The 18,012-nt window shown below is 43.6% G+C and overlaps 1 pseudogene; it reads left to right on the top strand.

Annotated features, from left to right (window-relative positions):
* Nucleotides 1-1,751: 1,751 nt before the first annotated feature.
* On the top strand, nt 1,752-11,746 carry LOC136157217 (myelin protein zero-like protein 2 pseudogene; annotated as a pseudogene).
* The last annotated feature ends 6,266 nt before the right edge of the window (nt 11,747-18,012 follow it).

The following is an 18,012-nucleotide window of genomic DNA, read 5'->3' as shown; positions in this document are numbered from 1 at the left end:
CCCATGAACCACAGCACACCAGGCCTCCCTGTCCATCACCAACTCTCTGAGTCCACCCAAACCCATGTCCATTGAGTCAGTGATGCCATCCAACCATCTTATCCTCTGTCATCCCCTTCTCCTCCTGCCCTCAATCTTTCCCAGCATCAGAGTCTTTTCAAATAAGTCAGCTCTTCGCATCAGGTGGCCAAAGTATTGGAGTTTCAGCTTCAACATCAGTCATTCCAGTGAACACCCAGGACTGGCCTCCTTTAGGATGGACTGGAGGATTAGAAACTGTTATGTAAGTCTTAGGTGTGGTGTGTGTGCTGTGCAAGGGTGCTAAGTTGTTTCAGTTGTGTCCTGCTCTTTGTGACACTATGGACCATAGCCCTCCAGGCTCCTCTGTTCATAGGATTTCCCAGGCAAGAATACTGGGGTGGGAGTATTCTGCCTCCCCAGAGAGGCAGGAGATCTGCCTCTCTGGAGATCTTCCTAACCCAGGTATCAAACTCAGGTCTCCTGCAAGGCAGGCAGATTCTTTGCCATCTGAGCCACCAGGGAAGCCTTAAGTGTGGTGAAAGTGAAAGTAAAAGTTGCTCAGTTGTATCTGACTCTTTGTGACCCCATGGACTGTACATCCATGGATTTCTCCAGGCCAGAACACTGGAGTCGATAGCCTTTCCCTTCACCAGGGGATCTTCCCAACCCAGGGATTGGACCTGGGTTTCCCTCATTGCAGGCAGATTCTTTACCAATTGAGCTATCAGGGAAGCCCCTAGGTATCGTACTCTGACTAATTAAAGTGATTGGTGTTAAATGCTTAGTCGTGTCTGACTCTGCAACCCCATGGACGGTAGCCCTCCAGGATCCTCTGTCCATGGGATTCTCCAGGCAAGAATACTGGAGTGGGTTGCCATTTCCTTCTCCAGGATATCTTCCCAACCCAGGGATCGAACCTGGGTTTCCCACATTGCAGGCAGATTCTTTACCATTTGAGCCACCAGGGAAGTACTAATTACCTCAGAAAAAAAGTTTCTGTTTCCTTGAGGAAATTTCCCTTGTATAGAAGGAAATGCAGCTTTCTGAGGTGCTAGTCACTCACTGTAACTCTGTGGGTGTGGTATCTCTCAGAAGGAAGTCACCAGAGACTTCTTCTAACTCCGTTTGTCACCCAGTGAACTTTTATCTCACAATGGATGATTTCACACTGGACTTATTCTAAGCCAGCGTCTAGAATTTAAAAGCAGCTTTTATGAAGTTGTCTCCTTTGTGAAAATCACAAATATTCAAAATCTCAGGGTGAAAGAGGAACAGGCAGCATCAAGGTTTGTTCTTAACTCTCCCCCTTGGGATTAAGTGTGATTGGCTTTTATTTACAGTTTTTGGTACAGCTTAGGGTTGCTCACAGGTGCTTGATAATATATTTTAGACAAGGATTGATTGGAGTTGTATTGTTTTTGTAATCTTTGTATTTTGTTATGATGTTATTTATTCAAAGTTTCAGTTCTCATAGTCTTTTTAGTTACATGTCATTCCTGAGAATTTTTATTCTTTTTTTTCTTGGTCTTGCCATGAGGCTTGTGGGATCTTAGTTCCCCAGTGACGGATTGAACACAGGCCCTCGGTAGTGAAATTTCAGAGTCCTAATCACTGGACTGCCAAGGAATTTCCAAGAATTTTTATCTGTAATTTTTTATTTTTATTTTATTTTTTATCTGTAATTTTTTAAACTTTTATTCTTAAGAATAAAAATCCCTGAGCTTTGTGGTATGCTCTCTAAAGGAAAGCACAAACAATTTAATTCTCTTTATCATCTGTATCATTTCTCTAACTTCGTCCCTGTGGGTTATGCTCTAACAGTGACCTGGAATTTTTGTCTTTGAGATGGAGGGATCTATTTATTTTCTACTACTATGTGGATCCCTTCAAACCCATGAGTGGGAGTTTCAAGGACTGGGTGGTATGGGATGGGAGCCCTGAGCAGTGTGATGTCTCCATCCTTTGGAAGCTGCAGATTGATGATAATGGGACATACACCTGCCAGGTGAAGGACCCACCTGATGTTGATGTGGCAACAGGGGAGTTCTGGCTCACTGTTGTGTACACTGTATGCCTCTCTGAGCTCCACTTCCTGGCTCTGGCCATTGGCTTTGCCTGTGCAGCAATAGTCATAATGACAATTGTGGTGATTCTCTTCAAGCATTTCCAGAAAATGCTTGAAAAAAAAGTGATGGACTCATAAAGTGATGGAGTTAAAATCAAAAGAAGGAACACTCAACCAAGAAAAAAGGTCTCTTTTGAGAAAAAACTGACTAACATTCTTAGATGAAAACTGAAGGTTTCTTAGAACAAGAACCCTAAGATAAGTTAAAGTTAATGAAATCTTCCCCTTGGCTCTTCCAGTTGTGACCTGTCTTCTAATCATCTCTGCAGTATACAACCACCTAGACAAGCAACATCCTCTAGAGCTAGCATAGGGCCCTTCTTGAGCAGATACCACCAGATGCTCACACACACTCAGCCCTATTATTAAGGTTTTATTTTTTATTTTAATTTCAGAGTGCAAGGAGTTTTCAAACGCTCACTAGCTTTTGCATTCTAAGAAGCTATATTTTTGTCCTTAAACACCAATTGTGGCTTATGACTTGTGTGTACATATATTTGCATCAAATGAGATAAAAGCCAGACTGGTTCCAAATAGGAAAATGAGTACATCAAGGCTGTATATTGTCACCCTGCTTATTTCACTTATATGCAGAGTACATTATGAGAAATGCTGGGCTGGATGAAGCACAAGCTGGAATCAAGATTGCAAGGAGAAATATCAATAACCTTAGATATGCAGATGACACCACCCTTATGGCAGAAAGTGAAGACCTAAAGAGCCTTTTAATGAAAGAGGAGAGTGGAAAAGTTGGCTTAAAGCTCAACATTCAGAAAACTAAGATCATAGCATCTGGTCCCATCACTTCATGGCAAATAGATGGGGAAACAGTGGCAAACTTTATTTTGGGGGGGGTTCCAAAACCACTGCAGATGGTGACTGCAGCCATGAAATTAAAAGACGCTTACTCCTTGGAAAGAAAGTTATGACCAACCTAGACAGCACATTAAAAAGCAGAGACATTACTTTGTCAACAAACATCTATGGTTTGTCAAAGCTATGGTTTTCCCAGTAGTCATGTATAAATGTGAGAGTTGAACTATAAAGAGAGCTGAGCACCAAAGAATTGATGCTTTTGAACTGTGGTGTTGGAGAAGACTCTTGAGAGTCCCCTGGACAGCAAGGAGATCCAACCAGTCCACCCTAAAGGAGATCAGTCCTGAGTGTTCATTGGAAGGACTGATGTTGAAGCTGAAACTGTAATACTTTGGCCACCTGATGTGAAGAGCAGACTTATTTGAAAAGACCCTGATGCTGGGAAAGATTGAGTGCAGGAGGAGAAGGGGATGACAGAGGATGAGATGGTTGGATGGCATCACTGACTCAATGGACAAGAGTTTGGGTAAACTCCAGGAGTTGGTGATGGACAGGGAGGCCTGGCGTGCTGTGGTTCATGGGGTTGCAGAGTCGGACATGACTGAGTGACTGAACTGAACTGAACTGAGATAAAATTCAACTTTAATAGTTTTCTTATAGCAGCATTCCTGCTACTAAAGTTAACATGTTTATTCTTTCCTTCTCATACTCTCAATTAAAAGGTGAGCTAATTTTCAAAAATAGAGTGTATTGGGAAATTAAAACAAAAACTAATATTTTGTATTCCATAACTTATTAGAAACATTCAGCATTAAAGTGTTGGAGTTTTTTTTTTTTTTTTTTTTTTTTGGCTGAGCAGCTTGTAAAATCTTAGTTGCCTGACCAGGGATCAAATCATGCTCCCTGCAGTGCAAGCTCAGAATCCTAACCACTGGACCATGAGGGAAGTCCCTTTCCACTTTATAAAAAATTATATTTTATTCAAGTACATTTAATTTACAATGATGTGTATCCTTTCCACTTTTAGTGTCATGAAATATCTCCAAGAATCCCTTCATGTGAAGTTTCTTGCTACTTCTGCCTGCAGATCTAGTCTCCTGAACAGCAGCAGTGTCAACATTCTCCCATTCAGCAAATTCTTCTATAAATTCCATTTATACTCAATTTCAGTTTCACTCCTAGCATTTTCACTTATTTGCTGCACTTTCATCTTTGTTGGTCAGTTCTTCTTTTTTTTAGTTAGATTATTCTTTCTTTTTCTGTATTTTTGAAAATTTCCATAATAAAATTTCCAAATTTTTTGAAATAAGGATTTTGTTTTGATATTGTATTATAAAACATGAAAAAAATCTTTTTTAAATGAAGACTTCCAGGCAGAAGAATATAATTTTCTGACAGACCAGTAACTGGTAAATTAAGTAAAATCTTACAACAGTTACTTAGAAACTGATAAAAATAATTTTTAGAATATTGTACAAATTATTAAATGTTACTATCTCAGTAAAAGGCCACTAAAAGTTGAAAGTTTAAGCCAAAAGCTGATGAAAGGACTATGGATCATCAGTGAAATTTGTTGCAGGCAATATGCTTGTTCCCTAATTTTATGTATAGGTCTACCTCATTTTATTGCACTTCATTTTATTATGCTTTGCAGGAGGGCACTTTTTGTTTTCACTTTTACAAAATGAAGGTTTATGGCAACTCTGGATTGAACAAGTCTGTTGGCACCATTTTTCTAACAACATTTGCTCCCTTTGTGTCTCTATGTCACATTCTGGTAATTCTCACAGTATTTCAAACTCTCCACCGCAAAAGGATTATGACTTGCTAAAGGCTCAGATGATGGTTGGCATTCTTTTACAATAAAAAGTTTTTCAATCAAGGTATGTACATTGGTTTTTCAGACGGTGTACAGCTAATATACTACAGCATGGTATGAACATAACTTTTACATGCACTGGAAAATCAAAACTTATGTAACTTGTTTTACTGTAATATTTGTTTTATTGTGGTTATTGAGAACCAAACCCAAATATATCTAAGGTATACCAGTGGAGTCTCTACTTCTCTAGAGGAATTTATCCATGTACAGTAGGTGGCATTTGCATTCGCACAAATGCTAGGTAATCAAGAGCTACTCAATAATCAAAAATTACTTTGGCCAGTGAGTCAAGTAGTTGTTCTTAGGCTGCTATTGCCTTAGTGGTAGAATTGGCAAGTTTGCCGTGAATAAGTGCTCTTCCAATGGAAGCAAATCCAGTCATGTATATTACCTCCTGGGAATTCGCATTTAAGGTGGCAATGTGGTTTAATGGAGAAGGCAAATGACAGGACCAATAAGAGAATTCAGATTTATTGTGAACGTCCATGGGGACAGTTAGAAATCCTAGTAAGCACTGGCCTTCAATCCACCAGCTGTACAAACATTCATAAACCCATCAAGAGGCCCATTCATTACAGAGATAAGAACAGGTGGCACACATAAGATTCCTGCTGGGTTTGATTATTATTAGTGCCATTAATTGGGATTATTCTATTGGCCCTTTCAAGCCAAGGGTCAATGGTGTCTGGTGAACAATTAGGGAGAAACCATCCTGTTCTATGGACTTTGTTCTCAAAGGCCATACAGAAGGGAGTTGTTTTGCCATGACAAGCAGACCTAACCTACTGATAAGAACTATTAATATTTAGGCAGAATAGGTATGATTAGCTGGATTGAGAGTTACAACACATGAGAGGTCAAAGCAAGGTACAGGAAAATCTGGTTGCAGAAGTTTGACTCGATGATAAATATCCAAAGGGGTGCAGCTACAACTAGCTGTCCCAGTGGAGATGGCTAAAGGGTCATGGCTGTCATAGATTAGGCTTTCTAATGACAGATCCAACAATCAAAAACATCCAAGTTCCTCTAGACCACGATCCTTTGAGGTCAGCATTCTGTTTGGGGGGGGAGGAGGGAGGGGGGATGGGCCTGTGCTGTGAGGCATGTGGGATTTTAGTTTTGTGAACAGGGATCAAACCTTTGCTCCCTACATTGGGAGTGCAAAGTCTTAACCACTGGTGTGCCAGGGAAGTCCCAGAAGGGCAGCATTTTTTGGTAGAAGTATCAATGAGGTAACTTCTTTTGAAGAAGGAATTCATAGGGCCTGGACTCCATCTCAGGCCTGTCCATGCTGATCCTGCTAGGCCGCCTCTCCAATGGACTCTGAACTCTGTGCTTAGCGCCTGTGGGAATGACAATGGAAGGATAAGACCCTCTCTGGGCAGGGGAATCTTGAAGATCACATCCAGGTTACTCATTGCCTAAGAGAAAACAGACACTAATCACACCTGCCTCTGGACAGTATCTATCAGAATGTAACCACAGGCTTATCTGTTATTAACTGGTTGGAATATAACCATGGGCTTATTGATTATTAACTGTTTGAACACATAACACGTGAATGATGGGGTTATTGTGATTGTATTTACCCTTCCTTTGTAAGCCTCAAGGGATTTGGGCTGGTGGGTTTGGACACGTACACATGGGGTATAAAAGATTTTCACAAATGCTGGTCGGGGTCCTTGGCTAAGAGGAGGCTCTGCCTTGGGCCCGCCGGTGTAATAAACTGCACTCCACTATCTGCATTGTCCTTCTGAGTGAGTTTGTTTCCCGGAAAGCACGGCTATAACATTTGGTGCATTGGCTGGGAAACTCCTCACTTTGAGGAGACAGGTCTCATTTGAGGCCACCCCGAGGCTTTGTAGCTTGAATCTCCTAGAGGGGGGAAGGCGCCTCGCCTCTCTGGAAGGATTTTGCTTCTCAACGCCCAGACCTTTCACGGCAGCAGGGGTACTGAGCGCTCAGGTGAGGAGGAACCCACCCAGCAGGGTGGAAGAGGGGGCCTGATCATCCCCCTGGGAGGGACTAAAAGGAGCGGGGACCCACAGGAGCCTGGAATAGGTAGGTAGTGATTGCTTGGTACACAGGTCGACGAGCGTGCTAGGGTTTAGGAAGGAAATTTGTGAAGGTCATTTAGGAGGTGTGTCCACGCCGTCTTGGGGGAAATTATTACCAAGTGATCACCAGGGGATTTTTAGGATAGGAAACTGGTCCTTGTATGCTCCTATTCTGCCCTCCCCCAGGAGGTGTCCTGTCTGCTGTGAAATTCTTGACCCCCTCGGAATTGTTAGGCTAGAAGGAGGGGGATACAGAAATGAGTATGAATTGGCTTTTCCGGAGATGGCCTGGGACATGGGATATTTAACCCATCTGTGTTTTCAAGCCCACCAAGGCAGAATGGACTTTAAGGGAGAAACAGTCTTGGACCATGTGATGTTTTGGTTCAGCTGTGCTGACCAGCAGGTGAAGACACGCTGATCCCCCTTCTCCCTCTGGGATCTGGCAGGTAAGGCTCTTCTCACCCCAATTAGGAAGGAGGCAGAAGTGTCACTGAGTGGAAATATCAGAAGTACATAGGGTACTGAGAACTTCGTAGACAGAACGAAAAGGAAAAGTAGAAGAAGGTCTGAGAAGGTAAGCAAGATGGGGGGGAAGTGAATCTAAGGCAACTGTATTGGAGTGCATGATTAAAAATTTAAAGAAGGGATTAGGAGGAGACTATGGGGTGAAGATGAAGCCTAACTGCCTCCACATACTCTGTGAGGTCGAATGGACCCGTAAGGGAGCAGGATGGCCACCAGAGAACACCGTGAACTTAAAAATAGTGGAAGCAATCTGTACAGTAGTCACAGGAGAGCCAGGACACCTGGATCAATATCCATCTATTGACTCATGGCTAGGGTTAGCTTGAGACTCTCCTACTTGGCTGTATCCAGAAGGGAAAGGGAAAAATATTAATGGCACAAAAATTGACTGATGATTAAAAAGGAAATTCTGCAGGATTTGGACGGGGATGACCTGACCCCTCCCCCATGCTGGATAATGACACGCCTGCCTCCCAGTGCTTCACCAGGACTGGAGGCCGCCTTAACGCCCGATCCAGGGCCAGGTGAAGTTTCTACAACAGCCACTGCTCCTCCGCCAGCTTTCACGGAGTTCGTAGAGCCGCCGTTTGGGCAGGCTCTGATCCCGGTGACAGAAGCCTCTGGCCAGCACTTCCAGGATCCGGCTCCAACCTAACCATCCAAGTTATACCCGCCTCTCCCGGTGAGTACTGACAAGAAGGGGAGGGAGACGTTGTAATTAAGCAGAGACTGGGCTCTGCGGGAAAGAGCCAGAGGGAACGAAAGAGAACAGACAAGAAACTTACAGTGCAAGTTGCTGCTGTGGGAAAGTCTATCTCGGGCCCTCCGGAAAACCTCATCTGCCCCAGGGACAGGACAGTCCTTCAACCGGTCCCAAGGGAGGCCTTGGGCCCCGTTACAGCAAAACCAGTGTGCCCGGTGCCGAGGTTTTGGCCACTGGAAGGATGAATGCCCTAAGGCAAGGAAGGAAGAGGAAGCTCCCCCAGTTGTGGGGCTTGCTAACTTGGAAATTAACTAGGGCTGCCAGGGCTCAGAGATATCAGGTCCCTGAGAGCCCATGGTAACCGTAAAAGTGGGGGACCAAAACATTGACTTCATGGTGGATACAGGAGCAGAACTGTCGGTAGTAACAAAACCTGTGGCACCACTGTCCAAAAAGACTATCAATGTAACTGGGGTATCGGGAGAAGAGACGTTTAAATCGTTTTGCCAGCCCAGAAAATGTCAGATGGAGGGGGCAACAAGTGACATTCCTGAGTGCCCAGTACCCCTGTTGGAAGGAGACTTGCTCTCCAAACTAGGAGCACAGGTGACTTTCTCCCCTGAGGAGAGGCCCACCTTCTGGACGGACTCTATGACTTATTTGCCCTCTCTCTCAGTGCCAACCCAAGATGAGTGCAGGTTGCATGAGCCTCTAAAGGCAGAACCAGGTGGGCCGGAAGAGCATGAGAGAGCTAACTCGATTGTTCCCTGAGGTCTGGGTGGAAGACAACCCCCCCTCCCCCCAGGCTGGCTGAACATCACGCCCCAGTGAAAATGGAACTCAAACCAGGCACCATCCTGGTTAGAGGGTGCCAGTACCTGCTATGGATGGAGGCCTGAACTAGCATATTGCCCCACATCAATAGATTGAAACAAGCAGGCATTCTAGTAGAGTGCCAGTCGGCTTGGAATATGCCAATCCTGCCAGTCAAAACGGAAGGAGGACAGGACTATAGGCCTGTACAAGATCTCAGGCTAGTCAACCAGGCTACTGTGACTTTACACGCCTCTGTTCCAAACCCCTATACCTTGCTTAGCCTCCTCCCGCCGAGGACTAAAGTTTACACTTGCCTAGATCTCAAGGATGCCTTCTTCTGCATACACCTCGCCCCAGCATCACAGCCCATCATTGCCTTTGAATGGGAAGATCCAGTCGGGAGCACCAGATAACAAAGACTAACTCCACAGCCATCTTTGGGGAAGCCTTGGCTTCTGATCTGGACTCATTCCATCCGAAAGAGTATGGATGTCAGCTCCTACAATACGGGGATGACCTGCTGCTGGCTGCCTGAGACCAAGGAAAAATGCTGGAAAGGGACAAATGCACTGCTCTAGTTGTTGATGGAAGCAGGTTACTGGGTGTTGAAGAAGAAGGCACAATCTGCAAAGAGGAGGTAAGGTATCTGGGGTTTGTTTTAAAGAAGGGCTCAAGGTTCCAGACCCTAACTGGGTCCTATATACTGATGGCACTAGCCTGATAAAACAAGGACAGTGGCTGTCAGGTTAGCCAAAGCGGAAGGGGTCATCAAGACTGAAAACAGAGGGTGGGAACTGCCAAGTGGCAAATTATTGGTACCGGAGGAGCTGGCACACACTCTGGTAAGCCAAACACACCAAGTGGCCCACCTAGGCCATGCTGCCTGCTCACAGGTTAATGCTACCTCTCGGGTATTCAGACAAAAACCTCCGGGTATTCAGCTGAAAGGCACACTGCCCCTTGAAAACCTGGGAGTGAACTTCACTGAAATGAAACCTCACTGACACTACCGTTACCTGCTGGTCATGGTATGGGCGTTCTTGAGATGGGTAAGAGCTTTTCCTACCTGGACTGAAAAAGCATCAGAAGTAGCCCGGTGCCTGCTTAGGGAAATGGTTCCCAGATTTGGATTTCCTACCAGGCAGTGGCCCAGCTTTTGTAGCTGATTTAGTACAAGTAAGCAAAACTTTAAACATCAAATGGAAACTGCACACTGCATATAGGCCCAGAGTTCTGAGATGGTGGAATGAACCAACCGGACACTTAAAGAGACTCTCCAAGTGGATCAGAGAGACTGACTGCTCCTGAGTGGACTTGCTTCCGATGGCTCTGCTCAGACTCAGGATGACCCCACAGTCCCAACGCTATTCTCCATACGAAATTGTGTATGGGAGGCCCCCTCCCATAATAAAACAGGTGTCAACAAATTTGCTTCAGGTAAGTGGAGATAGAATTTCACAGCAGATGGAACTGGGTAAGGTAATAAATCGGGTAAAAGTTACCTATCACCCCAATCAGTCTGCTCAGTGGCCCGGTTCCGACTGGAAATATAATCCTGGAATCTGCTGGGTAGCCCCCAATAGGACCCAGTGGCTCTGTGGGCTTAACTTATGGCCATGGTTACCAGTTGGCTGGGTGGGGCATTGCACATTAGGATTAAGCCTAGCCTACACCAGCCTCCAGTAAACCTGCCTTATCTGCATGCAAGATGGACACGATCCGTGTTCCAATGGTATGACTATCTTGCTGCCTTGTTTGTACCCTCTGTAGGGACAACGGATATCATGGTTAAGGTGGAGGCCTTAACTAATTTCACTAAACAGGCCCTCTTAGACAGTACTAAAGCCATTAAGGCTAAATACCGGCACAAGACCGATAGTCAACAAGTACCGTAAGGGAAAGTTGAAAAGAACTTTGAAGAGAGAGTTCAAGAGGGCGTGAAACCGTTAACGAAGAACAGATTCAGATGAAGAAGGCAGTAATTCAAAATGGGATGGCATTAGACATACTCACAGCAGCCCAAGGAGGGACTTGCACCATAATTAAAGTCGAATATATGCAATGAAAATATTCCCTTTTGGACTTAAGTCCTCTCCTGGGTAAACGGAGACTGGTGGAAAACCATTGTAACTGTTGTTATAGTAATCTTGATCATGCTGCTTTGTGGGCCCTGCTTCCTACAATGCCTTGTGAATTTTGTAACCCAGAGGTTGATAGCATTCTCTCATGTGGGTGGCAGGAGGGCTAAGGTACAATATATCTCAATAAATGATGCTCGTTATGGAAACTAAGAGCATCAAGAGGAGGGAATGAAGAAGGAATTCATAGGGCCTGGACTCCATCTCAGGCCTGTCCATGCTGATCCTGCTAGGCCGCCTCTCCAATGGACTCTGAACTCTGTGCTTAGCGCCTGTGGGAATGACAATGGAAGGATAAGACCCTCTCTGGGCAGGGGAATCTTGAAGATCACATCCAGGTTACTCATTGCCTAAGAGAAAACAGACACTAATCACACCTGCCTCTGGACAGTATCTATCAGAATGTAACCACAGGCTTATCCGTTATTAACTGGTTGGAATATAACCATGGGCTTATTGATTATTAACTGTTTGAACACATAACACGTGAATGATGGGGTTATTGTGATTGTATTTACCCTTCCTTTGTAAGCCTCAAGGGATTTGGGCTGGTGGGTTTGGACACGTACACATGGGGTATAAAAGATTTTCACAAATGCTGGTCGGGGTCCTTGGCTAAGAGGAGGCTCTGCCTTGGGCCCGCCGGTGTAATAAACTGCACTCCACTATCTGCATTGTCCTTCTGAGTGAGTTTGTTTCCCGGAAAGCATGGCTATAACACTTTTAGCTTCTAAAGAGTCAAGCTTAGCACGCCCCAGAACTTCAATAATAGGCAAAGTAACAAGTAAGAATATGGCATTTAATAATTCTTGAGCAAAAAGGCTGTTTTTACTTTGATCTCTCCTGGAAGTAAGAAAGTCATGTTGTTTCCATAACGTTCCAAAATCATGAATCATGCCAAAGACAAAGCTACTGTCAGTGTAAATGTTGTCGATTTTGCCCTTGACTAGGTTATAGGCCCATGTGAGTACATATATTTGGCTTATTGGGCCAAAGTAGCCCAAGGCAAAAGTGTCATTTCAGTTTCTTAAAGAAGAATGGACATTGCATATCCAGCACAATAGTTATCATGTTCATCTTTCAAAGAAAAACCATCAGTGAACCGTAAGAGGTCAATATTATCTAAGGGCATTTCCTGTAAGCAGTCATGGCAGTGTGGGGGAGGTGCGTGAGGGGCATAGTTCATCTGTGAGAGAAGAGTAGCAGGGCTAAAGTTATTACACTGGGCAAGAATGATTTATGGGGCAGTTTGTTAACAGGAGAATTTCATAGAAAGTGAGGTGGCTTACTGCAATATGTTGATTATGATAAGGGTTAAGAGTTTCATCAGCATGTGGCACAAAATGGTTAAAGAAGATCCCATGACTATTCTTCAGTGATTTTTACAAGAAGGGCAGTTGCAGGTACAGCTCTGAGGTGGGGGTTTAGATGTATCCCAGGCTCCAGGTTCTCGTTGTTGACTGTAATACACTATGGGTCAGTCGTGATCCACATACTTTTGAGTGAGTACACCAAGGGCATTCCCTTCTTTTTCATGTACAAAAAGAAAAGGAATTGATAATTGGGGTGTTCAAGGGCAGGAGTGGTTATAAAACTTTACTTTAAGATTGTAAAAGTCATGTCACCTGAATATTCCAAGGTGATAAGAGATTTATTAGTTTTTAACAAGAATGTAAGTGTTGGACCATTGGGGAAGTTTAAGGGATCTGGGTGAGAAAATAGCCTGCCAATGCAAGAAAACTTTGCAGCTTGCATTTGGTTTGGGGCTTTGGGAAGTTCAAGATGCTGTGAAGTCTATCTGATCTAGGTGCAGTCCTTGTTTCTGAGAACAGATGTGCTAAATATCAAACTTGAGTTTGAACAAATTGCAATTTTTCCTTACAGACTTTATGCTCCTTTTTGGCTAGGTGTTTGAGTAAATGGAGACTCTCTTCTTGTGAGGAGGCTTAGGAAGGGGAGCAGAGACTAAGTCATCCACACATTCTATTAAAGTGGAGCCTCCAGGGATTTCCCTGGTGGCCCAATGGCTAAGACTGCACTCCCCATGTAGGGGGCCTGGGTTTGATCCTTGGTCAGTGAACTAAATCCCACATGCCACAACTAAGACTCAGTGCAGTCAAATAAATAACTTTTTCAAGATGGAGCTTCCAGAGAACCGGATGTCTTCTAGATCAGCCTTCAAAGTTTATGAGGGGAATTTCCTACTTTCCCAGTGATTAGAATCTTGTGCTTCCACTGCAGCGGGTATGGGTTCAATCCCTGGTCAGGGAGCTAGAGTGCCACAAGACGAGAGGCCATAAATAAATAAAGTTTGTGAGAAATAAGAAGGGCTGAGGTTAAAAAAAAAAAAAAGGGGCGGAGGTGACTGCAGTCATTCAATTAAAAGATGCTTGCTCCTTGGAAGAAAAGATATGACAAATCTAGACAGCGTATTAAAATACATCACTTTGCTGACAAAGGTCTGTATAGTCAAAACTATGGTTTTTCTAGTAGTCATATACAGATGTGAGAGCTGGTCCATAAAAAAGACTGAGCACTGAAGAATCAACACTTTGAATTGTGATGCTGGAGAAGATTCTTGAGAGTCTCTTGGACTGCAAGGTGACCAAACCAACCAATCCTAAATAGTCATTGGAAGGACTGATGCTGAAGCTAAAGTTCCAAAACTTTGGCCACATGATACGGAAAGCTGACACACATCAGGGAAAGACCCTGATGCTGGGAAAGACTGAAGGCAAAAGGAGAAGTGGGTGGCAGAGGATGAGATAGATAGCATCACTAACTTAATGGACATGAATCTGAGAGATAGTAGAGAACAGAGTAGCCTGGCGTACTGCAATCCGTGGGGTCAGACAAGACTGAGCAACTGAACAACAAAAGAAGGGCTTTCACTGGAGCATTACTATCAAGGAATATTGCTGGCCTTCCCCAGTAAAGACAAAAAGATACTATATTGTCTTGCTTTATCTTCTGGGAGCTTCTAAAACACACACTACATAAATTAACTCACATCAAAAAATTTGCTTTCAGTTGGGATGGAGGCTTATGAAGTGCAGGGGCTGGGTCAACAGGGTGACAATATTGTTTATGGCTCGAAGGTCCTGGACAAGTCTCCATGCACAACCATTTGGTTTCTTCACAGGTAAAATAGGAGTGTTGCACTAACTGGTGCAGGGGATAATGAGGCCCTGGGCCTTTGTTATTGGCTTAATGCCTTGAAGGGCCTCTTTATTTATAGGGTATTGATTAATCCTGAGAGAAGTTTTGAGGGTCGTACTTGGATCTTAATAGGAGGTGCACATGGGTACTTCAGATATCAGTTGAGGATTTTGCCCATAAAGAGAAAGTGAAAGTGTCAGTCGCTCATTCATGTCCTACTCTGTGCGACTCCCTGGACTATTGCCTGTCAGGCTTCTCTGCTCATGGGACTCTCCAGGCAAGAATACTGGAGTGGGTTGCCATTCCCTTCTCCCGGGGATCTTCCTGACCCGGGGCCTGACCCCCGGTCTCCTGCATTGCAGGCAGATTCTTTACCATCTGAGCCACAGGGAAGAGTGGTAAGTATCTCTTTGAGAGCCTAAGCAAAAGGGGACAAGTTTAGCCATAAACTGTTGAGGTTTACTAGACATCCCCACCACTTGAATCATTTTAGTACTCTGAGGCAAGAGCTTCTTAATGGTAGTGGGGCTGAGCACCAAGAGTGTACCTCTTACAAAAAGGACAAAAACAGATTTGTTTCCAGTCTAATGAGTAGTTTCTTCAAGTTGATTAAGAGAAAGGATTGGGGAAATTCTCTGTAGTTCCTCAGAGTCCTGGACATTAGGAGGACATTAGTAAGGCTGGTTAGAGAACTAAACATGCTTAGAGTACTTAAGCCCTTGTAGAAATTTTTCTTCCAAAATTCTAGCTTTTAGAAATAATGATGGAGACTAGGAAGGTTTTGGATTTGTTTAAAGGCTTCCTTTTTTGGAGTTAAAAATTAAGAATTTTAGTGGTTTTCATTTTAGTTGCATCATTGAGGGTATGGGTGAGTCGAACATAATTTTCCATTATATTCTGCTCTGGCTAACTAGAAGAGAGATCTCAGTTCAGCCTGTTAATGTACATAGATCAAAGGCAACTTGAATGGATTCAGCATTCAAAGGAAGACCAAAATTTTCCTCACGGATAATTTGGGGGGAATTCCCTGGTGGTCCAGTGTTAAGACTCAGTGCTTTCATTGCAAGGGCCCAGGTTCAATCCCAGGTCAGGGAAGAAAGATTCTGCAAATCTCATGCCATGTTAAAAGAAAGAAAACAATGGAGCTGTCTTTACTTGAGCTAATCAGGTTTCTGGATACAGGCATGAATCTTATTCCAATCAACTGACTTCAGAAACGCCCAGGTTTACCAAATGGGTTACTTGGTGATTCCATTATTCTGAGTGTATAATAAGACAACAAGGGTTTCTTTGTCTCCAGGATGTAATTCCAAAGACTTATGGTGAACCATTTTGGATTCGTGATCTCTGAAGAAGATGATTTAGGACCAGACACCAGACTTGATCACTCAGAGCTTTTGTGTGGCAGAAATTTTATTACACTGAAAACGGACTGAGAAAGTTTCTGACATAGACATCAGAAGGGGGACAGATAATGGCCCACTCACCAGTCTTATCAAGGCCTTATATACTTTTACCAGACCCACTTCCACAGCATACATCTTAAATTAACAAGATTCATTTCAGTTCAGTCGCTGAGTCATGTCCAAATCTTTGCGACCCCATGGAATGCAGCACACCAGGCCTCCCTGCCTATCACCAACTCCCGGAGTTTACCCAAACTCATGTCCATTGAGTCGGTGATGCCATCCAACCATCTCATCCTCTGTCATCCCCTTCTCCTCCCGCCTTCAATCTTTCCCAGCATCAGGGTCTTTTCAAATAAGTCAGCTCTTCGCATCAGGTGGCCAAAGTACTGGAGTTTCAGCTTCAACATCAGTCCTTCCAATGAACACCCAGGACTGATCTCCTTTAGGATGGACTGGTTGGATTTCCTTGCTGTCCAGGGTACTTTCAAGAGTCTTCTCCAAAACCACAGTTCAAAAGCATTAGTTCTTTGGTGCTCAGCTTTCTTTATAGTCCAACTCTCACATCCACACATGACTACTGGAAAACCACAGCCTTGACTAGATGGACCTCTGTTGACAAAGTAATGTCTCTGCTTTTTAATGTGCTGTCTAGGTTGGTCATAACTTTCCTTCCAAGGAGTAAGCGTCTTTTAATTTCATGGCTGCAGTCACCATCTGCAGTGACTTTGGAGCCCAAGAAAATAAAGCCTGCCACTATTTCTCCATCAATTTGCCATGAAGTGTTGGGACCAGATGCCATGATCTTAGTTTTCTGAATGTTGAGTTTTAAGCTGACTTTGTCACTCTCCTCTTTCATTTTCATCAGCAAGTTCTTTAGTTCTTAGCTTTATGCCATAAGGGTGGTGTCATCTGCATATCTGAGGTTATTGATATTTCTCCTGGCAATCTTGATTCCAGCTTCTGCTTCATCCAGCCCAGCGTTTCTCATGATGTACTCTGCGTACAAGTTAAATAAGCAGGGTGACAAAATACAACCCTGATGTTCTCATGTTCCTATTTGGAACTAGTCTGTTGTTCCATGTCCAGTTCTAACTGTTGCTACCTGACCTGCATGCAGATTTCTCAAGAGGCAAGTCAGGTGGTTTGGTATTCCCACCTCTTGAAGAATTTTCCAGTTTATTGTAATCCACACTGTCAAAGGCTTTGGCATGGTCAATAAAGCAGAAATAGATGTTTTTCTGGAGCTCTCTTGCTTTTTCGATGATCCAGTGGATGTTGGAAATTTGATTTCTGGTTCTTCTGACTTTTCTAAAACCAGCTTGAACATCTGGAAGCGCACAGTTCACGTACTGAAGTTTGGCTTGGAGAATTTTGAGCATTACTTTACTGGTGTGTGAGATTAGTACAATTGTGCAGTAGTTTGAGCATTCTTTGGCATTGCCTTTCTTTGGGATTGGAATGAAAACTGACCTTTTCCAGTCCTGTGGCCACTGCTGAGTTTTCCCAATTTGCTGGCATATTGAGTGCAGCACTTTCACAGCATCATCTTTTAGGATTTGAAATAGCTCAACTGGAATTCCATCACACCCACTAGCTTTGTTCATAGTGATGCTTCCTAAGGCCCACTTGACTTCGAATTTCAAGATGTCTGACTCTAGGTGAGTGATAACACCATCATGATTATCTGGGTCATGAAGATCTTTTTTGTACAGTTCTTCTGTGTATTGTTGCCACCTCTTCTTAATATCTTCTGCTTCTGTTAGGTCCATACCATTTCTGTCCTATATTGTGCCCATCTTTGCACGAAATGTTCCCTTGGTATCTCTAATTTTCTTGAAGAGATCTCTAGTCTTTCCCATTCTATTGTTTTTCTCTATTTCTTTGCATTGATCACTGAGGAAGGCTTTCTTATCTCTCCTTGCAACTCTGCATTCAAATGGGTATATCTTTCCTTTTCTCCTTTGCTTTTTGCTTCTCTTCTTTTCTCAGCTATTTGTAAGGCCTCCTCAGACAGCCATTTTGCTTTTTTGCATTTCTTTTTCTTGGGGATGGTCTTGCTCCCTGTCTCCTGTACAATGTCACAAACCTTAGGGGGACAGGTTTTAATAAATTCAGGAGAGGAGCAGAAATGGAGAAGTTCAGAGAAAAAGGAAAATTCAGTGACAGGATGAGAATCAGGAAGTTGAGTGAATAGAGGAGATGGGGACAGTACAGAAGAGAAAAAGGAAGCTGGCTGCAGAGACAGAGTGGGGAACAGGGAAAAGAAGTCCCAGAAGCTTTTTTGGTCTTCTTTTTTTTTTCACCTTGGTTAATTTAGAAATGGTATTTTGTAAAGAGGCAATTTTAGAATCTTGGATA

The sequence above is a fragment of the Muntiacus reevesi genome, chromosome 2 (assembly GCF_963930625.1).
Source record: "Muntiacus reevesi chromosome 2, mMunRee1.1, whole genome shotgun sequence".
Lineage (NCBI taxonomy): Eukaryota > Metazoa > Chordata > Mammalia > Artiodactyla > Cervidae > Muntiacus > Muntiacus reevesi.
The sequence above is the reverse complement of the archived record's forward strand: the minus strand, read 5'-3'. Positions and strand labels throughout refer to the sequence as shown.